At 46.1% G+C, this 25,167-nt stretch overlaps 1 pseudogene; it reads left to right on the forward strand.

Moving 5' to 3' along the window:
- The first annotated feature begins 4,528 nt into the window (after positions 1 to 4,528).
- Positions 4,529 to 24,283, forward strand: LOC129554685 (2-acylglycerol O-acyltransferase 2-like; annotated as a pseudogene).
- The last annotated feature ends 884 nt before the right edge of the window (positions 24,284 to 25,167 follow it).

Consider the following 25,167-nt stretch of genomic DNA (forward strand, 5'->3'; position numbering starts at 1 on the left):
TTCATCCACAACTGAGGGTCCAACTAATGCCGCTCTTCCTCATCCTTTCTGTTGATAAATGCTTGGAAAGGGTTTTAAAAAACCTGAGCCTGTTTGTGTCAAGCACCAACTATGTATAGAGTTTTGTTAGAATCCATATCTTTCTCTCACTCCCTACCAGAGAGCTAAGCTGAATGTTTCCTTCTTCTACAGGTTGAACTGGTGCCATGTCTGTCAAGTTACATCCCTAGTGAGAGAATGAATAGAAACAGATGGGCAAGAAGTCTCCGTCTCTCAGCTATTTTATCAGGGGCCCTGAATCGAACAAGAACAGCATCAAACCCTGGTCTTATCACTAAATATCAATGATGAAGAATTAAAAGGACCATCTTCCTCAAAAGGTGTTAAAAACGTTAGAAATTCTTGTTGGAATTACCCTAGATTAGTGGGAAATATTACCTCAATATCTTATTTTAAAGGTCCAGATTTTTGGACTATTTCCTTTTTTCTAATCTAGCATGGACTAAACTATTTTTAAGTTTTGTTTTTGTTGTTGTTTTGGCACTAACTTGTGTTTAACTCTTTGTGATCCCATGAATTGTAGCCCACCATCCTCATCTGTCTATGGCATTTCCCATGCAAAACTACTGAACTCAGTTGCTCTTTCCTTTTCCAGGGGATCTTCCCAACTTAGCATCGATTCTGTGTCTCTCAAAATTCTCCAAGACAGGCTTCAGCAATATGTGAACCGTGAACTCCCAGATGTTCAAGCAGGTTTTAGGAAAGGCAGAGGTAACAGAGATCAAATTGCCAACATCCGCTGGATCATGGAGAAAGCAAGAGAGTTCCAGAAAAACATCTATTTCTGCTTCATTGACTATGCCAAAGCCTTTGACTGTGTGGATCACAATAAACTGTGGAAAATTATGAAAGAGATGGGAACCCCAGACCACCTGACCTGCCTCTTGAGAATACTGTATGCAGGTCAGGAAGCAACAGTTAGAACTGTACATGGCACAACCAATTGGTTCCAAATAGGAAAAGGAGTACGTCAAGGCTGTATATTGTCACCTTGCTTATTTAACTTATATGCAGAGTACATCATGAGGAACGCTGGGCTGGAAGAAGCACAAGCTGGAATCAAGATTGCTGGGAGAAATATCAATAATCTCAGATATGCATATGACACTACCCTTATGGCAGAAAGTGAAGAGGAACTCAAAAGCCTCTTGATGAAAGTGAAAGAGGAGAGTGAAAAGGTTGGCTTGAAGCTCAACATTCAGAAAACAAAGATCATGGCATCTGGTCCCATCACTTCATGGGAAATAGATGGAAAAACAGTGGAAACAGTGTCAGACTTTATTTTTTTGGGATCCAAAATCACTGCAGATGCTGATTGCAGCCATGAAATTAAAAGATGTTTACTACTTGGAAGGAAAGTTATGACCAACCTTGATAGTATATTAAAAAGCAGAGACATTACTTTGCCAACAAAGGTCCGTCTAGTCAAGGCTATGGTTTTTCCCGTGGTCATGTATGGATGTGAGAGTTGGACTGTGAAGAAAGCTGATCGACGAAGAATTGATGCTTTTGAACTGTGGTGTTGGAGAAGACTCTTGAGAGTCCCTTGTACCGCAAGGAGATCCAATCAGTCCATTCTAAGGGAGATCGATCCTGGGTGTTTATTGGAAGGACTGATGCTAAAGCTGAAACTCCAGTACTCTGGCCACCTCATGCGACGAGTTGACTCACTGGAAAACACCCTGATGCTGGGAAAGGTTGGGGGCGGGAGGAGAAGGGGACGACAGAGAATGAGATGGCTGGATGGCATCACCGACTCTGTGGACATGAGTTTGAGTGAACTCCGGGAGTTGGTGATGGACAGGGAGGCCTGGCGTGCTGTGATTCATGGGGTCGCGGAGAGTCGGACTTGACTGAGCGACTGAAATGAACTGAACTGAACTGAACTGTATTGGCAGAAACTCTCTTTACCACAGAGCCACCCAGGAAGCCCAACCATTTGAAAATGCAATATAATTTACCCGAGAAATGAAGGGAACAAAGGCAAGCTGTTTAAATCCAGTTATTAGGTTCAATACACATAGAACTTCTGTGCCACATTTCTGTATGGTTTATAAGCGGTTACTCTTCATCTCTGTACTTTTCTTGTCAAGAACCAGGAACAGGCAGCTCATGGACAAGGCAGGGCCTCAGACCACCCAGGAGCAGCACTGCCCCACTACGTGTGATGCTGCCTGGTGCCGGTGCCAGCCGGCAAAGAGAACAGGTCCAGACCGCAAAGACGTAGAAGCCTGAGAAAAGAATTAAGGAGTAAAGAATGGGGTCGAGAGGACTGAATGCTCGTGAGGCAAATCAGCGACTTTACTGAAAAGGGCCAGGGTTTTTATACAAAGTGAGACAGGGAACAGGGTACATAAAAATACCAAGTCATTTACCAGGTTAGTTATTGCATGTATAGAAGATTACAAAGGCTTGTTTGCTTTCTAAGACAAGCTTGGTATTTAGATTAATGCTCACGAGATAAGTAAAACTAGTCCGCAGGCTATAAAGATTAGGGAGTACATTCTTAATCTATTTTAAGAGATAAGGAAAACATACCTACATAAATCTGGGGGAAAAAACAAGAAGCCTATCAAAGGATTATTTGCTCTGTTTTTCTCAAGGAAGAACAAATAAGGCCTGGTAAACGTTTTATGACTCTCTTAAGGGGTGGCGGGACAGGGAAGAGCACTTACAAGGCATTCCCAGCGCCAACATTTGGGGCCTTGTTCAGGCCGGCTCCCCGCAGCCTGGCCGTTGGCCTGTAAAGGTGGTTGCGAGGTGAGGGGCATAGACTCCCTGGTGGACTTCTGAGCATTGTTCACTGGTCAGTTGGGGCCATCATCTTAGCCCCTGATACCTGGTAGGATGAGTGGCTCTGGGAAGGGAAGTGTCTGAAGTCACAGACACTATGTATTTGAAGTCACATAGCTGGAAAGCGAGCAGCACAGGACTGGCCTCAACTCTCATCAGGACTCTTCCAATCTGCCTTGAAGGAGGACCCTGGAATATGCCTCCCAGATGCACCTGCAAGAAAGAGGGGTGGTCCCAGTTGCAGAGCTGCCTGCACAGGGGCAACTGATCCTAGACAGATCCAGGAGGGATGTCAGCCTTGGCCACTTTAGCCCAAATCAGGACCACTCTGATGGGCCATTTTGGTTCACCTTTGCCCTCTGCACAATTCCACTCTCTTCCTTCCTCATAAATTTTCCAATAGGAGGAAATGCAATGAATGATCACCATTTGCGTGAACATTTGCATGTTCACCATTTGTGATGAGGAAATAGAAATCAATACCTTGACCTGATATCATTCTACACACCAGCAAATAAGATGTCTGACTACACAGAGAGCCAGAGAAGAGATGTATTTGTGAACACTGCATATATTCCATGCAGAGTCTACATGAGTACTTCAGTTTTGTATAAAAGCCTGGCACTACTGCTCTTTAGCTTGTGCAATCACATACCCAGCAGTCCCTCTGGCTTATGATTCTGTGGGAGGAATAAGGGCACAGGGACAGGGACCAGCGAGAATGTTATCATCAGAGTCCATCAAAGTGGCTGGCTGTGGTGGTGGAAAGCAGCTTTCCATTGCAAGAGATATTTAAATCACAAAAGAGTAGAGCATGAACTTGTAATAAAAGGATATTCAACTGACTTGTAAACATTTTCAAGAATACTCACCTCCATTAGGAAAGCACTGTAACCACAATGAAATTTCCAAGGCACCTAGGTGATCAGCCATGAAAGGCAGAGTCCTAAGTACTGGATGACCAGGATATCCCCTGCCTGACCACTTTGCTAGACTCTGTGTGTATGTGGAGACTGTAGCATGGGCAGGTGAGGAGAAGTCAAGTTCAGTTTTAGACGGGCTGTGATGGAGGTGCCGAGCAGGCTGTGAGTGAGGATGTCAAGTACCCACCTACATAGTCAAGTCTGGAGCAGAGAGGGCGGTCAGGGCTGGAGATGCAGATTGGAAGTCTTTGTCTTGTAGACAGACTCCAAGGATGAGGTCTCTACGGGAGAGAAGGTAGAGAGAAGAGAGAGTTCCAAGGATGAGGGGACAGAGGGGTCCTGAAACACTTAGTCTGGTGAAGGGTAAGAGCCACCATGGCAACCCAGGGGCAGCCAGAGGGGCAGGAGGGAAAGCAGGAGAGTGTGGTGTCCACAGACCAAGTGACTTCAAGGAGGAAGGAGGGAATGGCTGTGTCTGGCTGCTGAGAGTTCAAGACCAGAGCTGAGAATTGACCACTAGATTTAGCAGTTTGGAAAACACTGGTGAAGTTGTCAAGGGCAGTTCCATGGAGCAGTGCATCTGAAGTCTAGAGGAGGGAGGACAGAATGGCAGGGGAGGGTGTGGAAATCAGACGGCTCTTCCATGAGTCGTACTGTCCAGGCAAACAGAAATAGGGCAGGAGATGGTGGAGTTGGTGGGGCCTAGAGATATTTAAATGGGAGCTGGTACTGATTATTTGTAAAAGGGAACCATGAACCTGGCAGGTGAAAGGAGACAATAACTTAGCCAAGTAGTTGAGTAGCTGGGAAGAGGGCAAGATTGCCCTATACTCGCTGATTCACTTGCCAAGTAATGGGCAAGATTTGAACAAAGGTGATATGGTAGATAATGTATTGCCTGAAGAGTCCATTGCACTTCTCTATCTCTGTTATAAGTTTATCCAGGCCAGGTGAATTAAAAGTTTTCACCTGGGATACTGGTCTCTGCCAGGGTAGGTGCAATGAGATTCTAGGGCTGGCTGGATACACCAGAAGAACACCCCAGCCCCCACAAATGCTTCGCAACCTCTGGCAGCAAAAAAACCCAGGAGGTGTCTCAGACCACAGCAGAGCTCAGAGAAGCCTCCAGAGGAAGCAAAGGAATCAGCATGGTGGAGTTTGCATCTCTGTTTTTGCCACTGGAACGCAGGCTGCAGACCTTCGCGGTCCTGCAGTTGATCTCTTACTTGGCCCTGCAAAAGGAAAGCTGAGATGGGTTTGGGAGGCCATGGGCACCTGCCGCTTTAGGTGCACATGGTGCATTGATGGGGAAAGATACAGATCCTAAGGTGGATGCTGAACTTAGTGCCTGGGGATCACCTGGGATGAGAGACATCTTGCTTACATGGCCTTGGGAGAACTTTTCCATCAAGAGTGTCTCTGACTGTCCATGTCCAGTTTAGCCCAGCCTGGAACCTGGGAGTGTCCAGAGGAAGATAGAGAGTCAAGTAACCTTGGGCCTGGAGCTAGAAGGAGGGCAGCTATAAAAGGCATCCGGACCCTCTGATGCCAGGAACAGCAGCTTGTACTTTGGCCCTTATCTCGAGGACAAGGGGATCCCCAGGAGGGCTTTAGGTACAGGAATGACAAGGTCCAAACTGTGGGTGACAAGCTGAAATTTAGGGATCTTCTGTGTTGGGGTGTTGGGGGAGACAGATGACAGGGAGCAGTTGTTAGGAAATCAGATTTGACTCTTCTCGTGGGAACAAAGTAAAGCTCCTAAACTGACAGTGGCTTGTGGTGAAACAAACTGCAGGCTTTATAGGAGGGGCCAAGGAAGGAATCCAGGGAACTAAGGCTCAAAATCCTATCATTTTGCCCTTTGTTACTGTTCATGGGGTTCTCAAGGCAAGTATACTGAAGTGGTTTGCCATTCCCTTCTCCAGTGGACCACATTCGGCTGTGGTCCATGTGATCAGATTGGCTAGTTTCCTGTGATTATGATATCAGTCTGTCCGCCCTCTGGTACCCCCTAGCAATACCTACCGTCTTATTTGGGTTTTCTTACCTTGGTCGTGGAAAATCTCTTCAGAGCCGCTCCAGCAAAGTGCAGCCGCTGTACCTTACCTTGGGTGAGGGGTATCTCCTCGAGGCCGCCCCTCCTGACCTTGAACGCGGAGTAGCTCCTCTCGGCCCTCCTGCGCCCGCGCAGCCACCGCCAAAGGGCAAAATGATAGGATACTGAATGAGGAATTCCCCAGGTCAGTAGGTGCCCAGTATGCTACTGGAGCTCAGTGGAGAAATAACTATAGAAGGAATAAAGGGATGGAGCAAAAGCAAAACCAATACCCAGTTGTGGATGTGACCAGTGATAGAAGCAAGGTCCGGTGCTGTAAAGAGCAGTATTGCATAGGAACCTGGAATGTTAGGTCCATGAATCAAGGCAAATTGGAAGTGGTCAAACAGGAGATGGCAAGAGTGAACGTTGACATTCTAGGAATCAGTGAATTAAAATGGACTGGAATGGGTGAATTTAACTCAGACGACCATTATATCTACTACTGTGGGCAGGAATCCCTTAGAAGAAATGGAGTAGCCATCATGGTCAACAAAAGAGTCCGAAATGCAGTACTTGGATGCAATCTTAAAAATGACAGGATGATTTCTGTTCGCTTCCAAGGCAAACCATTCAATATTACAGTAATCCAGGCCTATGCCCCAACGAGTAATGCTGAAGAAGCCGAAGTTAATCGGTTCTATGAAGACCTACAAGACCTTTTAGAACTAACACCCAAAAAAGATGTCCTTTTCATTATAGGGGACTGGAATGCAAAAGTAGGAAGTCAAGAAACACCTGGAGTAACTGGCAAATTTGGCCTTGGAGCACGGAATGAAGCAGGGCAAAGGCTAATAGAGTTTTGTCAAGAGAATGCACTGGTCATAGCAAACACCCTCTTCCAACAGCACAAGAGAAGACTCTACACATGGACATCACCAGATGGTCAACACCGAAATCAGATTGATTATATTCTTTGCAACCAAAGATGGAGAAGCTGTATACAGTTAGCGAAAACAAGACCAGGAGCTGACTGTGGCTCAGATCATGAACTCCTTATTGCGAAGTTCAGACTTAAATTGAAGAAAGTAGGGAAAACCACTAGACCATTCAGATATGACCTCAATCAAATCCCTTATGATTATACAGTGGAAGTGAGAAATTTAGATTTAAGGGACTAGATCTGATTGATAGAGTGCCTGATGAACTCTGGACGGAGGTTCGTGACATTGTAAAGGAGACAGGGACCAAGACCATCCCCATGGAAAAGAAATGCAAAAGAGCGAAATGGCTGTCTGAGGAGGCCTTACAAATAGCTGTGAAAAGAAGAGAGACGAAAAGCAAAGGAGAAAAGGAAAGATATAAGCATCTGAATGCAGAGTTCCAAAGAATAGCAAGGAGAGATAAGAAAGCCTTCCTCAGTGATCAATGCAAAGAAATAGAGGAAAACAACAGAATAGGAAAAACAAGAGAGCTCTTCAAGAAAATTAGAGATTCCAAAGGAACATTTCATGCAAAGATGGGCTCGATAAAGGACAGAAATGGTATGGACCTAACAGAAGCAGAAGATATTAAGAAGAGGTGGCAGGAATAAACAGAAGAACTGTACAAAAAAGATCTTCACGACCAAGATAGTCACGATAACGTGATCACTGACCTAGAGCCAGACATCTTGGAATGTGAAGTCAAGTGGGCCTTAGAAAGCATCACTACGAACAAAGCTAGTGGAGGTGATGGAATTCCAGTTGAGCTATTTCAAGTCTTGAAAGATGATGCTGTGAAAGTGCTACACTCAATATGCCAGCAGATTTGGAAAACTCAGCAGTGGCCACAGGACTGGAAGAGGTCAGTCTTCATTCCAATCCCAAAGAAAGGCAATGCCAAAGAATGCTCAAACTACCGCACAATTGCACTCATCTCACACGCTAGTAAAGTCATGCTCAAAATTCTCCAAGCCAGGCTTCAGCAGTATGTAAACCGTGAACTCCCAGATGTTCAAGCAGGTTTTAGAAAAGGCAGAGGCACCAGAGATCAAATTGCCAACATCCGCTGGATCATGGAGAAAGCAAGAGAGTTTCAGAAAAACATCTATTTCTGCTTTATTGACTATGCCAAAGCCTTTGACTGTGTCGATCACAATAAACTGTGGAACATTCTGAAAGAGATGGGAATCCCAGACCACCTGACCTGCCTCTTGAGAAACCTGTATTCAGGACAGGAAGCAACTGTTAGAACTGGACATGGAACAACAGACTGGTTCCAAATAGGAAAAGGTGTACGTCAAGGTTGTATATTGTCACCTTGCTTCTTTAACTTATATGCAGAGTACATCATGAGGAATGCTGGGCTGGAAGAAGCACAAGCTGGAATCAAGATTGCTGGGAGAAATATCAATAACCTCAGATATGCAGATGACACTACCCTTATGGCAGAAAGTGAAGAGGAACTCAAAAGCCTCTTGATGAAAGTGAAAGAGGAGAGTGAAAAGGTTGGCTTGAAGCTCAACATTCAGAAAACAAAGATCATGGCATCTGGTCCCATCACTTCATGGGAAATAGATGGAAAAACAGTGGAAACAGTGTCAGACTTTGTTTTTTTGGGCTCCAAAATCACTGCAGATGCTGATTGCAGCCATGAAATTAAAAGACGCTTGCTCCTTGGAAGGAAAGTTATGACCAACCTTGATAGTATATTAAAAAGCAGAGACATTACTTTGCCAACCAAGGTCCGTCTAGTCAAGGCAATGGTTTTTCCCGTGGTCATGTATGGATGTGAGAGTTGGACTGTGAAGAAGGCTGACCGCCGAAGAATCGATGCTTTTGAACTGTGGTGTTGGAGAAGACTCTTGAGAGTCCCTTATACTGCAAGGAGATCCAACCAGTCCATTCTAGAGGAGATCAATCCTGGATGTTCATTGGAGGGACTGATGCTAAAGCTGAAACTGCAATACTTTGGCCACCTCATGCGACGAGTTGACTCACTGGAAAAGACTCTGATGCTGGGAAAGGTTGGGGGCGGGAGGAGAAGGGGACGACGGAGAATGAGATGGCTGGATGGCATCACCGACTCTGTGGACAGGAGTTTGAGTGAACTTCGGGAGTTGGTGATGGACAGGGAGGCCTGGCATGCTGTGATTCATGGGGTCGCGGAGAGTCGGACACGACTGAGCGACTGAACTGAACTGAACTGAACTGAAGGCTCAAAATGCCTGAAACTCCTTTGATTACCAGGGAACAGGGTCTAGAGACTTTGTGAGGTAGAGTTTCTGGGCACATGATCAGCTCCTAGAGAGTCATCTGATTACTTGGTGGTGAGGTAACTGGGAGCCACCATCATCAACCTTCTGGTTTTTCCTTGTCTGAGGTCTATGGGCTGGTGAGCAACTTCCTTTACCTGCTGGGGGTTCAGTATCTGCAAAACCTCTCAAAGATGAGTCTTAGTATTATCTTCGGGTGTCAGGAACAAACTGAAATCTTTGAATCTGTGGAATTGTTAAATTCTTACTTCTTTTTCTTGCTTAACTGTTTTCTTTTCTTTCTGTGTTTATGATTTCTCTCAAAAATTTTATTTTTGAAATTTGGTGAAGGCTCAGGAAGCTGAAGATTTTCAACAAGTAAGAGGCAGGCAGAGAACATGAGGGATCTTTTCCAGGAGGGCTGCATAGGTCCTGCTTGATTACAAGGTCACAATCTACAAAGGGGGTCAACATGTAGACTCAGGGGCCAAAACCAGCCCCCTGATTGTTTCTGTATTTGTACAGCCCGTGAACGATGAATGGTTTTTACATTTTAAATGCTTGTATCTTAAATAATGTTGTGCCTATGCAATATACTTCAAGTTGCCTCTTGAGCCCAAATGTCTGAAATATTTATGATTCAAAAAGGTTTACTTGGTTCTGGTCAAGTGAGACTGGCAATGGGTGGAGAGAAGGGGCTCTTCTCCAGTGATAGTAGGAGATGAGTCTACAGGGCAGAATGCACAGGCTGGCATGAAAGTAAGGGTTTCTGGGGGTCAGTAAACACTGCAAATATAGTGACAAGCTCGTTCACGTTGGGCGTAGAGCCGGTGATTGGGGAGGGATGAAGTGGCCAGGAAGGTCACTGAAGACTGGGATGTCACTGAAGACTCCGATCCCAGAAAGAAATAGTTTCCAGTGGGTTACTTGTTTAATCTGTTTCTTTCCTCTTCTCTATAATTCACAAACTCACGCAGGAAGGTAAGCTTCTTTCAAATAGTTGGTCTTGTTCTCATCTGCATCTCCATCTCCGAGAAGAGTTGATGTTGATAAATGTTTGCTGAATGAATAAATCTTGGGAGCATCATATGGACATGATAGTAGAGTTGAAACCACCACTCATCCTACTAGTTTTCTATGTGAGTTTATCCAATCTGGATATCTTCTCTGGGTTTCAGGAAAGTGGAATATTACATTTTTTCCTTCTTGGTGTTATGAGGGGCAAAAAGGGGTTTCCTTTCTTCAGGAACTGGAAAATACACCCGAGTTAGGATTTAGCCTGCTGACAGGGCTAAAGGGTGAGCCCAGAGTGAAGGAGATGTTTAAATGTGGGTAGTTCTATCTAATCAAGTGGAAATGCCAGTATTTTTAAATTCTTTATTTCTGACTAAAAAACAAATACATACTATTTTAGCACATCCAAACAAAATGTGTGTTCTGAAAGTGAAAGACTTCCACCAAATCCTACTCTACAAGTAACTGCTATTAACAACTTGGTTTTATTCTCTCGACCTCGATGGGAGTTTCTGTTTCATGGGTACAGAGGTTCAGTTTAGGAAGATGAAAAGAATTCTGAGATACAGGCTAGTATAGTTATACAACAGTTGTGAATTAATTTATTGCTGCCAAATTGTCTCTCAAAAATCATTTTGAGTATATGCCCAGGAACAGGATTGCTGGGTCCTATGGTTAATCTAGTTTAGATTTATAAGGAATCTCCACCAGTTCAGTTCAGTTCAGTCGCTCAGTTGTGTCCGACTCTCCACGACCCCATGAATCACAGCACTCAAGGCCTCCCTGTCCATCACCAACTCCCGGAGTACACTCAAACTCATGTCCACAGGGTCGGTGATGCCATCCAGCCATCTCATTCTCCGTCGTCCCCTTCTCCTCCCGCCCCCAACCTTTCCCAGCATCAGAGTCTTTTCCAGTGAGTCAACTCGTCGCATGAGGTGGCCAAAGTATTGCAGTTTCAGCTTTAGCATCAGTCCCTCCAATGAACACCCAGGATTGATCTCCTTTAGAATGGACTGGTTGGATCTCCTTGCAGTATAAGGGACTCTCAAGAGTCTTCTCCAACACCACAGTTCAAAAGCATCAATTCTTCGGCAATCAGCTTTCTTCACAGTCCAACTCTCACATCCATACATGACCACGGGAAAAACCATAGCCTTGAGTAGACAGACCTTGGTTGGCAAAGTAATGTCTCTGCTTTTTAATATACTATCAAGGTTGGTCATAACTTTCCTTCCAAGGAGCAAGCGTCTTTTAATTTCATGGCTGCAATCAGCATCTGCAGTGATTTTGGAGCCCAAAAAAATAAAGTCTGACACTGTTTCCACTGTTTTTCCATCTATTTCCCATGAAGTGATGGGACCAGATGCCATGATCTTTGTTTTCTGAATGTTGAGCTTCAAGCCAACCTCTTCACTCTCCTCTTTCACTTTCATCAAGAGGCTTTTGAGTTCCTCTTCACTTTCTGCCATAAAGGTAGTGTCATCTGCATATCTGAGGTTACTGATATTTCTCCCAGCAATCTTGATTCCAGCTTGTGCTTCTTCCAGCCCAGCGTTCCTCATGATGTACTCTGCATATAAGTTAAATAAGCAGGGTGACAATATACAACCTTTATGTACACCTTTTCCTATTTGGAACCAGTCTGTTGTTCCATGTCCAGTTCTAACGGTTGCTTCCTGACCTGCATACAGGTTTCTCAAGAGGCAGGTCAGGTGGTCTGGGATTCCCATCTCTTTCAGAATGTTCCACAGTTTATTGTGATCGACACAGTCAAAGGCTTTGGCATAGTCAATGAAGCAGAAATAGATGTTTTTCTGAAACTCTCTTGCTTTCTCCATGATCCAGCGGATGTTTGCAATTTGATCTCTGGTGCCTCTGCCTTTTCTAAAACCTGCTTGAACATCTGGGAGTTCACGGTTTACATATTGCTGAAGCCTGGCTTGGAGAATTTTGAGCATGACTTTACTAGCGTGTGAGATGAGTGCAATTGTGCGGTAGTTTGAGCATTCTTTGGCATTGCCTTTCTTTGGGATTGGAATGAAGACTGACCTCTTCCAGTCCTATGGCCACTGCTGAGTTTTCCAAATCTGCTGGCATATTGAGTGTAGCACTTTCACAGCATCATCTTTCAAGACTTGAAATAGCTCAACTGGAATTCCATCACCTCCACTAGCTTTGTTAGTAGTGATGCTTTCTAAGGCCCACTTGACTTCACATTCCAAGATGTCTGGCTCTAGGTCAGTGATCACGTTATTGTGACTATCTTGGTCGTGAGGATCTTTTTTGTACAGTTCTTCTGTGTATTCCTGCCACCTCTTCTTAATATCTTCTGCTTCTGTTAGGTCCATACCATTTCTGTCCTTTATCGAGCCCATCTTTGCATGAAATGTTCCCTTGGAATCTCTAATTTTCTTGAAGAGGTCTCTTGTTTTTCCTATTCTGTTGTTTTCCTCTATTTCTTTGCATTGATCACTGAGGAAGTCTTTCTTATCTCTCCTTGCTATTTGGAACTCTGCATTCCGATGCGTATATCTTTCCTTTCCTCCTTTGCTTTTCGCCTCTCTTCTTTTCACAGCTATTTGTAAGGCCTCCTCAGACAGCCATTTCGCTCTTTTGCATTTCTTTTCCATGGGGATGATCTTGGTCCCTGTCTCCTGTACAATGTCACGAACCTCCGTCCAGAGTTCATCAGGCACTCTATCAATCAGAAAGGAATCTCCATACTGTTCTCCATAAGGTCTCTGTCATGAGCCCATAATTTGAAAAGATAAAAGCACCCCAATGTTCATAACAACACATTAAAAATAGCTAGGACATCGAAGCCACCTACCTATCCATTAGAGTAATGGATATAGAAAATGTGGCATTATGATAATGGAATATTACTCAGTCATAAAAAAGGAACAAATTAATTCCATTTCCAGTAGCATGTATAGACCGTGAGATTGTCAAACTGAGTGAAGATAGTCAAAGAAAGACAAATATCACATGGTATCACTTATATGCACAATCGAAAAAAGGTATACTAATGCACTTACTTACAAAACAGAAGTAGAGAAAAAAACTTATAGCTACCTGGGGCTAAGGGAGAAGGATAAATTGGGAGATATAGATGGACAAAGAACACTACTATATATACAATAGATGACAATAAGAACCTCCTGGATAGCACAGGGATCTCTACTCAGTGCTCTGTAATGGTCTATATAGGAAAAGAATTAGACAAAAACAGAGTGGATATATGTATGTGTATAACAGATTTACCTCTCTATACACCTGAAACTACTACAACATTGTAAATGAACTATACTCAAAGAAAACTTTAAAACAACACTAAAATACCAAAGTCATTTCAATGACAAGTATTTTGTTAAAGGTATTTTACCACCATAAAAATTGAAAGGAGAAAATAAAGTGCCCCAAACACAACACTGAATTCAACAGCACGAGGGCAGGAATTCCTGTCTGTTGTACACGGCTGTACCGCTGGCACCTGGCACTGTAGGTACTCTGTAGAAAGAGCCTCTGTGAGCCCTGACCTGCTTTGGCTTATGCATTGGACTACTATTCAGACTGGGCTTTCCAGTCGCTCAGCTGTAAGAATGTGCCTGCAATGCAGGAGCCATAGGAGGTATGAGTTCGATCCCTGGGTTGGGAAGATACCCTGGAGGAGGGCATGGCAAGTCATTCCAATATTCTTGCCTGAAGAATCCCACAGACAGAGGAGCCTGGCTGGCTATAGCCTATACAGTTGCAAAGAGTCAGACACAACTGAAGCAACTGAGCACCCACACATGCACTATTCAGACTGGGTCAAAGTCCCCTTCTCCAGGAGGTAGGCTATGAATGACAGGCCCGGTTTACCCTACTTCACGTGGAGAATGAACTTCTTTAAGAGTATAAGCACAGGGTGCTGAGTGGAGGGAATGGAACAGAGAAGATGCAACATTCTCTAACAGTGCGGCTCCATTGGCATGAGATTAAAGACAGATCCACAGACCACCTGACTCGGAGTCAAAGCAGGGATTCATCTGTGAAAGGGACTCAGAATCATAAGTCTGGGAGGAATTGCTCACTGGGGCTGTTTCTAGCCCTGCTGCAGTCCTGATGAACAGTCCAGGCACGAGTTGTCCTCTTCCTCCTTCCTTCCTTCAGCAGGAGAGGGCCTGGCAGCAAAGGAAAGAGCTCAGCAAAAGCTAGAGCTCAGGGAGTGGTATCAGCTGAGCAGTTTTGTGTAGCTGGTGTAAGGTCGCGGAAACGGGCGTCTCAAGCTGTAGGGAAATAACCCAGACACCAAGGGAAAGTAACAGGCTTTATTGGCAGTGTGCTCCGGGGCAGAACCCACTGACCGCAAGAATGGCCACGAGGAGTTCTGCCCCGAACAAAGGCAGGGTGAGATTTTTATGCCTTCGGGGCAGGAAGTGGCATCATATAACCTGGACAGGCCTAAGATAAGGTAAAGCTCGGGAATGCGAGATTGTGAGTGGTCAGCTAGACCGGGTTGGTCACTCTGGAGGTCAGGAAGGGCGAGATAGATCTCGGCAGAGGGTTATTACGTCAGAAATTCCTCAGCGGTTTGGCGGGACTTTTTCCCTCCAGCAGGGGATGGAGAGGGGAAGAAGGAGCCAAGATAGCCACCGGGAAGGGGAAGCCAAGAAGGCCACCAGGGTCCGACCTTACAGTTGGAACATGAGGTGCATGTGGTGAGTGAGACTGGAGCAAGAGAGGGTTGGGCCACCAGTGGGGAGCATGAGCTCAGGCTGAGCTGCTTGAGCTGAGCCTCAAAGTTATAGGAAGTCACGGGGCAATTTTAACTAAAGGAGGAATGTGGTGGGATTTATCTATGAAAAGATGGGCTGGGGGTAGACAGGAACTGGGCTGGGTAGACAGAAAACCTTTTCTCTGGGGTTCTAAAGAATGGATACCAGAAAGAGTTCATCCTGTCATATCTTCATCAGGCATTTATTGAGCACCTGGTGAATACAGCCAGAGAGTGAGGTGGAGGGGGAAGTGAGTAAGCAATCTGGTGCAGTGGGAAAATGCGAGTTTGAAATTAGGCCTGCTGCTGCTAAGTTGCTTTAGTCGTGTCCAACTCTGTGCAACCCCATAGAAAGCAGCCCAGCAGGCTCCCCCATCCCTGGGATTCTCCAGGGAAGAACACTGGAGTGGGTTGCCATTTCCTTCTTCAATGCATGAAAGTGAAAAGTGAAAGTGAAGTCGCTCAGTCGTGTCCGACTCTTAGTGACCCCATGGACTGCAGCCTACCAGGCTCCTCCATCCATGGGATTTTCCAGTCAAGAGTACCAGAATGGGGTGCCATTGCCTTCTCTGGAAATTAGGCCAACTGGTTTCAAATCCAGGCTCTCAGTGTGACACTGGTGGTGTTGACTGCATTCGCTCCTCCTTGAAGCCATGGGAATCTGATCTCTTCCTTCAGGGGTGAGGGCTGGACTGGACAGTGCTGCTAGTGCTGGGTGGATGAGGATAGCTCATTCCTCATACCTCTTACCACTGAAGGTTTCTGCTTCCCTTCCCAGACATTATCTTCTATGTAGTTTTCACCGGTCTCCTGTTCACAAGATTCTGGATGATCAGTATCCTGTATGTGATCTGGTGGTACCTGGATTGAGACACCATGGCAGGGGGGCAGGCAGAGTGCTTTCCTAAAATGCTGGACCATACGGTAGTGCACGAAGGACTATTTCCCCATCTCAATGAGTAGGGGGCTGGCTAGGGAGTGGTCAGGACCACAGTCCCCATGAGTCCATGGAGAAGTGTGACCCTGGGTGCAGTGTGCAGAATATTGGGCTGGGAGGCAGGAGACAGTTCCCCACCACTCTGTGGCCAGTGGAAGAGTCAGCTTCTCTCTGGCTACTGTTCTCCAACTTCAGTGAGGTTGGAGAGTGAGGCCACTATGAGGACTTGGTGAAAAAAACAGGATTTGAGGAACCCCGTAGACCACGAAGTGCAGCACAATTATGATGCTTACAGGTGTAAATCTGTAAGGAATTTACAGATTTTACAGTGGGGTGAAGGAGTCTGTAATGAAAACAAGATTTTCCGAGAGCACCTAGCTGACACTTTATCCGACGATGATACTGATACCCTGAGAGGGAAGAAAGTGTGGTCAAGGACATAGAGCAGGGTCTTTCATTGATTTTAAAGCGTGTGCATTAGCTCTGAGGTTAGAATCAGAACAGAGAGCTCTCAGAACGTATCCTGCCCCAACTTTGATATGCTTTGTGTCCTTAGACAGAACTTGGCTCATTCTGAATCTGTTTCCCCAGAGATCTGCTAAACAGTCCGATTCCTCCTCTTCTACCTATTTCTTAATGTCTGATCACTGACCCATGGTACCTTATGTCCATTTTGTACACTGACCCTGGACCCAAGGATCAGTCCTTAGGGATGCAGCCCTCTGAATATGAATGAACTGACCTTTGTCCATTCCTGACTCCCAGATAGGCTAAACCCTTGGATGTCAGCAACTGTGATGGTTGATTATCTAGTGGGGCTAGGAAGAGGAAGGCAGTGAGGACACAGAGAGGAGCCAGTGGGGACAGGCGGTCCTCTCTGGACACAGGAGACAAGAATGTATGCAGTGACACCTCTGCGAGTGGACATCATCGGTTCTAGGACAGGGTCTGCAACATAGCAGCTGTATGACCTTGGGTGAGTTACACATGCTCTCTGAGCTTCAGTTTTTTCATGTGTAAAGTGGAAATGCTGCCACATACATCATTGCACTGTGTGGATTCCATGAGACATCAGGTCATTCTGAGACCTTCTAAGGACAGCATTTGGCTCTCCTTTCACACCTGGAGGGGCTGTCAATTGCACATCTGGCAGAAAAGTCATGCTGAGCATGTCTGTACTTGTGAGAGGATTTCTCAAATAAGGCACTGTTGAAATTGTAGGAAACTGAACCTGATTTGCAGAAATTTCACCTGCACAGAGTTCAGAATTGTGGGCTTCCATGGGAACTCAACGGTAAAGAATCTGGCTGCAATGCAGAAGACCTGGATTTGATCCCTGGGTTGGAAAGATCCCCTGGAGAAGGGAACCACTACCCGCTATGGTTTTTGGGCCTGAACGATTCCATGCTCTGTATGGTCCATGGGGTTGCAAAGAGTCAACACGACTGAGCGACTTTCCTTTTCACTTTCACTGCAGTCCTGTGGCATCAACACCTGCAGAGGGCGGGCAGTACCCCAGTGGGGCCAGCAGAGGGAATGATGACATGCACTTTGACTCCCCTGTCCCAGAGTGAGGCCTGCATGGGGCACTGTGGCATGCAGATTCTGGACTTTTGTTATCTCCTAGGAGAACTTCCAAGGTATCCACAAACCTTTACAGAGTAGCCCTTGAGGAGTTCTTAAGATGGCAGTGAATAGGGGGCCAGGGAGTCTCTACTGTCTACTGAAAACAGGTGCACAACCTAAAAGCTGTCAGTGGTTTTGTTCTGACACATTGCTGAGTACTGTAGGTGGGAGATAGCCTCTCAGGAATCTCTGAGGAGGTGTTCTAGAAGGTAAAAAGGGAGGAGTCAGGACTTATGGGTTTTTCAGGGGGAAAAGAAAAACCAAAACATGTAATTAAACATCAAAAGATTTTGCCAGTCAATAAGCAGATGTCTCCAATTAATGATTTTCATGTTTTTCTACATGCTATGCTATGCTATGCTAAGTCACTTCAGTCGTGTCCGACTCTGTGTGACCCCATAGACGGAAGCCCACCAGGCTCCCCCTTCCCCGGGATTCTCCAGGCAAGAACACTGGAGTGGGTTGCCATTTCCTTCTCCAATGTGTGAAAGTGAAAAGTGAAAGTGAAGTCGCTCAGTCGTGTCCGACCCATAGCGACCCCATGGACTGCAGCCTACCAGGCTCCTCCATCCATGGGATTTTCTAGGCAAGAGTACTGGAGTGGCTTGCCATTGCCTTCTCCGGTACATATGGGGAGATAAAAAGCTGGGCTCATTGCAATTATTCCTTTGATGTGCATCCTCATTCTCTGTGTCCGGTAACCTATTTTCCTCCATCTTGAGTTCCTTTCAAGGCCCATTGTCAGCAGCAGCTACAGTGGCTGCTGGCTTGAAGGCAGGCAAGCAACATTCCTTGTCCTATCAACTCTGCTGGGCCTACTCCACATCACAAGCATTTGCGCTATGATTCTATGAGCTACTACCTAGTGGTAGAGTTTCTAGCAAAATTCGGAGACTACTTCTGAGCACTGGAGTTTTCTAAATGCACCGTATGGGCTTCCTATGAGCTAATGGTGGAAAATCAGGATATCCCAAGGACAACTGCTTCCCCCTCATGCTGAAGATCAGTCTAGGAGGTGGGTTTCTGTGTAAGATATCATTATCCAGGAACAGCAGTGTCTACACAGACCAAGAGAGCAGGGATGAAGTGCTGTGGGCAGGTTGTGACCTGGTATCAGGAAGTCCTACAGACTTGGCAGGACAGCTTCCTGGCCCCTCTCCACCCACACCTGCGGGCATCACTAGAGACTTCATGCCCCTCCTCCCAGCCCCTACCTTCAGCACCCTGGGGTCTCTTACACTGAGTCACAGCGACTTAGGGGTCCAGCCCTCCACCCGGGACAGAGCTCCAGCTGCCACAGTCCTTGGAGAGATGCTCACTCCCTCCTGCAATGGCTCCTTCATTCTGGGTGGGCTCTGCCTGAGACAGGGTCTCCCTTCATGTAGGACAGGGGCTTGGATCCCTGTCACCCTCCCAGGAGTCCCACCTCTGCCTTGGGCAGGGGCCTTCCTCCCCTGTGGGCTTTATCAGCTTCATCCATTCGCATGTCTGTTCTCTCCCTCTTCATCCCACGGTCTCCCAGAGCATCTCCTGTGCTCCAGGCCTGCCCTGGGGACAAGGATCCTCAGATAGGCTGTATCTAACCTCAGGACACTCACATGGGGGTTTATAGCACTTGGGCAGAGGGGACAAAGAAGAGGTCCACACAGAAAATCAGCAGGTGGACCAGCAGGGGAACAAGGTGCAGCCCTGATTCACCAGATTGCTCTTTCTTCTGCTGGTCTAGACCGCCGACCGGGACGCTTCCTGGAGCATCCTCATTGGCTTCCACCCTCATGGGGTCCTCGCCACTGGAACTTTTACCAACCTGTGCACGGAGGGCACGGGCTTCTCCTCAGCTTTCCTAGGTATCCGCTTGCATCTGATGATGCTGCACTGGTGTTTCTGGGCCCCTGTCTACACGGATTACATCATGTTTTCAGGTGAATTTTTCCACTCTTTCTATCCCAGGACTATGGGGGCTGAAGACATGAGGAGGGATTTGGAAGGAGGATGGCCAATTGTTCTGTACTTCTTCCAAGTGAATGTGTAATAGACAAGGAGATGAGACCCAAAGAAGCGTTTCCCATACATAGCCTTTGCTCAGTGATGAGCTTGGTGGGAGAATTGGGAAAATTCCTTGTTGGCAGGGAACTCCCAGCTGGAGAGTGGGGTGGAGCCCAGGCAACATATTCCTGAACCATGCTTGCCCACTTCACACTGCACGTGACCACCTTCCTCTCTCCCCGGGGCTGGTCTCATCAGACAAGGAGAGTGCTGCTCACATCCTGAGCAGGAAAGGAGGCGGCATCCTACTGACCATCGTAATTGGGGGCGTCCAGGAGTCCCTGAATGCCAGGCCTGGAGCCTACAAGCTGGTGCTGCGGAATCACAAGGGCTTCATCAGGCTCACCCTGATGCATGAGTATTAGGGAGAGGATTCTGGTTCAACTGGAGATTGGCAAGGATTGTAGTTTGGAGGGAAGACTGCAGAGGCAAATGCAGAACTTATTTTGGCAGGCAGAGTCTCCATTCATAACAATGAAGATTGTATATTGTTGATAGATACACTGCCTCAGGTCCACATACCCAAAGAAGATTCTAGAAGAAAGATTTTGTAACAAAAAGGGTTAACCTCAACGGTCATATTGCTGAAAGGTTGCATTGCATCTGAGATCTAGGATCTCAGGGAGAATGGAGCTTGGGACAAAGCTTAAAGCTATTCTCCTATCTTTAAACATCTGTGAAGAATACACAGCTAGCTGGAAGAGATTTTCCCAGAAAGTCTGCAGATGTTTTATATCTGGGAAGACTCTCAGCACTCTTCTGGTTTCTCTCATGATCCTGTAACCAAAAAAGGTTAATCTTGAATTTTTTCTGTACCTGATCTGTGACTTTAACCCTCATCTTGCGGCTTTTGTTACTGTAAGAACGGATAATGGGCTGCCTAAGGAAGATAACCTGAGTTGCCCACCTGTAAAGGACTGTAAGTGAAACTAACACATTCCCCTGCCAGACACTCGCCTTCTATTAGACATTCGCAAGGATCAAATAGTTTTTTTAGTTTATTTCCTCACCTATATCCCAATCTATGATCCATAAAGAACTTGGCAACCTGGCCCTTCAGGATGGTTATTTGGAGGCACTAGCGTGCTGTCTTCTTGGTCACTAAATTCGAATAAAGTCCCTTCCTCATCCCAAAACTTCCTCTCAGATTCACTGGCCTATCTTGTGGCAAGCAGAGTGAGCATGGACCATCCCAGTGCCAGTCGTTGGCACTGAGAAGAGCCATGACCTGCATGAAATTATAAATCAAGAACGTGGCAGTTCTAGATGACACCCGAGGCCTCCTACTTTTGTCCCAGGACTTTGTCCTCTCCTCCAGTTCCTGACCCCTAGGTACCTAAGGGAGGCTAGGCGACCAGCTTGTGCCCCTCCACATGCCCTCTCTCCTGTCTCCCTCTAGGGCAGCTCTGGTGCCGATCTTCTCCTTTGGGGAGAATGACATATATGACCAGGTTGAGAGCTCTCCTGGTTCCTGGTTGCGGTGGTTTGAGGACCAACTTCACAAGAGCACTAGAGGCTCCATCCCTCTCTTTTATGGCCGTGGAGTCTTCCAGTACAGCTTTGATCTTATGCCCTACCGCCGACCCATCACCACTGTGGGTGAGCCTAGACCCGGTCTGGGAGGGGGAAGTGTTATAGAGTTAGAAGCCTGCACTTGTGCTGCAAGGAGACATGGACCAGAACACCCTTGACATTGTGGAGGACACTTTCTAGTGTGTGAAATAGACACACAGGCAAGTAACCCTATGAAAGGCAGTAGAATGAGAAGAGTAACAGGGACACAAAGGTCAGTAGCCACTACAGATTACTGAGCCACAGCAGTGTGTCAGACACTGTACTTAGTCCTTACATGCAGCAGCTTATTTTTCCCAATAACTTGGGAGGTAGGATTCTCATCCACATTTTATTGCTTGGAAACCCAGATCCACAAAAGGTAAATCAATTCCAAGAGATCACCCTGCCCTTGGTAACAAAGTTGAGGTTTGATAAGAGTACTTGCCTTTCTATTATGCAAGATAGTTCAGTTCAGTTCAGTTGCTCAGTCGTGTCCGACTCTTTGCGACCCCATGAATCACAGCACGCCAGGGTCTCTATCCATCACCAACTCCCTGAGTTCACTCAGACTCATGCCCATCGAGTCGGTGAAGCCATCCAGCTATCTCATTCTCTGTTGTCCCCTTCTCCTCCAACCCCCTATCCCTCCCAGCATCAGAGTTTTTTCCAGTGACTCAACTCATCGCATGAGGTGGCCAAAGTATTGGAGTTTCAGTTTTAGCATCAGTCCTTCCAATGAACATCCAGGATTGATCTCCTTAGAATGGATTGGTTGGATCTCCTTGCAGTCCAAGGGACTCTCAAGAGTCTTCTCCAGCAACACAGTTCAAAAGCATCAATTGTTTGGCGCTCAGCTTTCTTCACAGTCCAACTCTCACATCCATACATGAACACGGGAAAAACCATAGCCTTGATTAGACGGACCTTTGTTGGCAAAGTAATGTCTCTGCTTTTAAATATACTATCTAGGTTGGTCATAACTTTCCTTCCAATGAGTAAGCGTCTTTTAATTTCATGGTTGCAATCAGCATCAACAGTGATTTTGGAACCCCCAAAAATAAAGCCTGACAGTGTTTCCACTGTTTCCCCATTTATTTCCCATGAAGTGATGGGACCAGATGCCATGATCTTCGTTTTCTGAATGTTGAGCTTCAAGCCAACTTTTTCACTCTCCTCTTTCAATTTCATCAAGAGGCCTTTGAGTTCCTCTTCGCTTTCTGCCATAAGGGTGGTGTCATCTGCATATCTGAGGTTATTGATATTTCTCCCGGCAATCTTGATTCCAGCTTGTGCTTCTTCCAGCCCAGCGTTCCTCATGATGTACTCTGCATATAAGTTAAATAAGCAGGGTGACAATATACAACTTTGACATACTCCTTTTCCTATTTGGAACGAGTCTGTTGTTCCATGTCCAGTTCTAACTGTTGCTTCCTAACCTGTATACAGGTTTCTCAAGAGGCAGGTCAGGTGGTCTGGTATTCCCCTGTCTTTCAGAATTTTCCACAGTTTATTGTGATCCACACAACCTTACAAATAACTGTGAAAAGAAGAGAAGCGAAAAGCAAAGGAGGAAAGGAAAGATATAAGCATCTGAATGCAGAGTTCCAAAGAATAGCAAGGAGAGATAAGAAAGCCTTCCTCAGCGATCAATGCAAAGAAATAGAGGGAAACAACAGAATAGGAAAGACTAGAGATCTTTTCAAGAAAATTAGAGATATCAAGGGAACATTTCATGCAAAGATGGGCTCGATAAAGGGCAGAAATGGTATGGACCTAACAGAAACAGAAGATATTAAGAAGAGGTGCCAAGAATACACAGAAGAACTGTACAAAAAAGATCTTCACGATGAAGATAATCACAATGGCGTGATCGCTCACCTGGAACCAGACATCTTGGAATGTGAAGTCAAGTGGGCCTTAGGGAGCATAACGACGAACAAAGCTAGTGGAGGTGATGGAATTCTAATTGAGCTATTTCAAATCCTGAAAGATGATGCTGTGAAAGTGCTGCACTCAATATGCCAGCAAATTTGGAAAACTCAGCAATGGCCCCAGGACTGGAAAAGGTCAGTCTTCATTCCAATCCCAAAGAAAGGCAATGCCAAAGAATGTCAAACTACCACGCAGTTGCACTCATCTCACACGCTAGTAAAGTCATGCTCAAAATTCTCCAAGCTAGGCTTCAGCAATATGTGAATAGTGAACTTTCAGATGTTCAAGCAGGTTTTAGAAAAGGCAGAGGCACCAGAGATCAAATTGCCAACATCCGCTGGATCATGGAGAAAGCAAGAGAGTTGCTTGATAAGGAGGGTTTAATTCTGACCACAGGGTCTAATGACAGTAACTGGATAAGGTGGATACAAGACCATGGCAGGTCTGTTAGATCTGTGTTTAAAGTAGCAATCAGCAGTCTCTGAAGGAGAGCCAGATGGATTTCCTTCGAAATAAAGGACATGGGCTTCAGTCCATAGACTTAGCACCATCTTTCAGCTATTTGCTTTCTTCTTGAATTCCAACTAGGTTCCCATGGCAGAACTAATAGAGCTGTTCATCCCTGCTCACACAGTCATTTCTTAGTTGAGTACAGGCAAACCAACTACCAAACTTTCTTTGCATTATGTGGTGATAGTCTCATGAATGTTTATAGTGCTGCTGCCTCAGGATCATTCCCAAGAGAAGAAGACAGGACAGCTGCTTTCTGATCCACCTCCTCCCACAGACACAGTCTCTTCCAATCATGGCATCTGAGACTCCCAGATCCACCTTTCCCTGAGGCTAAGAGCCCATCCCCAGGGCTTAAATCCTGGTACTGACTTTTTCCTGGCTACGTGACCTTGAACAAATTATTTAACCTCTGTGGGCCTCACTTCCTCACCAATCAAACAAAATAATAGCAGGTATATCCCCACAGGATTGTTAGGATATCATAAGAGATAATGCATGCAAATGTCTGCTGGCGGTGCTGTTCATACAGAGATTTTGAAGTTAACCTAACATCTTGGATTCTATAACCCAGAAGAGAATTGATAGGGAAGGATTTAGAGTGCTTACCTGCTCAGATGACCATTGTAGTGGGGACACCAATGTCCCTGAGCCTTCAGTGGTTCTGACTCTGAGCCACCACTCACCTCTGTGTCTTGCAGTGGGGAAGCCCATCGAGGTGCAAAGGACACTACATCCCTCCCAGGAGGAGGTAGACAGGCTTCACTAGCACTACATAAAGAAACTGGAAAAACTCTTCGAAACGCACAAGCTTAAGTACAATATCCCCAGAGACCAACAGTTAGAGATCTGCTGAAAGCCACCCAGAGGATGGGCCTCTCCAAAATGTAGGGCTGGCATTAGGGAGGATGGAGGGAGGTTCTGTGATACCAGAAGGCTTCCTGGAGGTGTCTGTTGAACACATCTCTAGAGCCTTCACTGACTCCTGAAGCTCCACCCCATGTTAGTCCTTGCGTCACAGAAGGCTCCTGGGAGAGGAGACCAGACTTTGGCATCAGTGATTGTTCTCCTGCTGTGACTCCTCTGTAATGGGTCCTCTTCATGTCTGCCCTGCTGAGAATGGGAGAGATTCTGGGAGACAATGATGTCTGTGTCTCTGTCCTCTGTGATCCTGTCACTCAATGAGCAGGACAAAGAACAGCTCCAGTGAGCAGGTTTCTCTTCCTCTGCTTTGAGTGACAGCACAGAATCCACCAGCAAGTATAAGGCTTTCTCTTACAAGCTCCTCCAGCCAAAACCTCCTGATTCAACCAGGCACCTTTGAGTTTCTGAGTCATTTGAGCCCTGGGCTGGCAGCCAGAGGGGCCCATGAGGTGGGGAAGGAGACTTCAGCTCTGTCACTGGCTAAATGACCATGAACATACGTATTCACCCTTCCTCTGAGTCTCTGTTTTCCTGAGTGGCTAACGTGATCTCTGACCTCTGGTCTGATGTCACATGAGTGGAGAGCTCCATGAGATAGCCCCTACTCATCCTCTGTAACTTCAGTCCTGAGCTTGACACAAAAGGGAGCTCCTAAAGTCAGTTTGTCAATGAAAGGATTCTGTTTCAGCCTTCTTCTTTCCTTCCACCCTACTCCCCAACTGGGAACACTGATCAAAGTCTCCCATTTAATCCCAGCCTGGCCCTGCAAACCTGCTGCCATGTTTTCCCCTTCCCACATGGTGGATCCGATGATCC

This window comes from Moschus berezovskii, chromosome 14 (assembly GCF_049115385.1).
Source record: "Moschus berezovskii isolate FMDL1 chromosome 14, NW_MosBer_1.0, whole genome shotgun sequence".
Lineage (NCBI taxonomy): Eukaryota > Metazoa > Chordata > Mammalia > Artiodactyla > Moschidae > Moschus > Moschus berezovskii.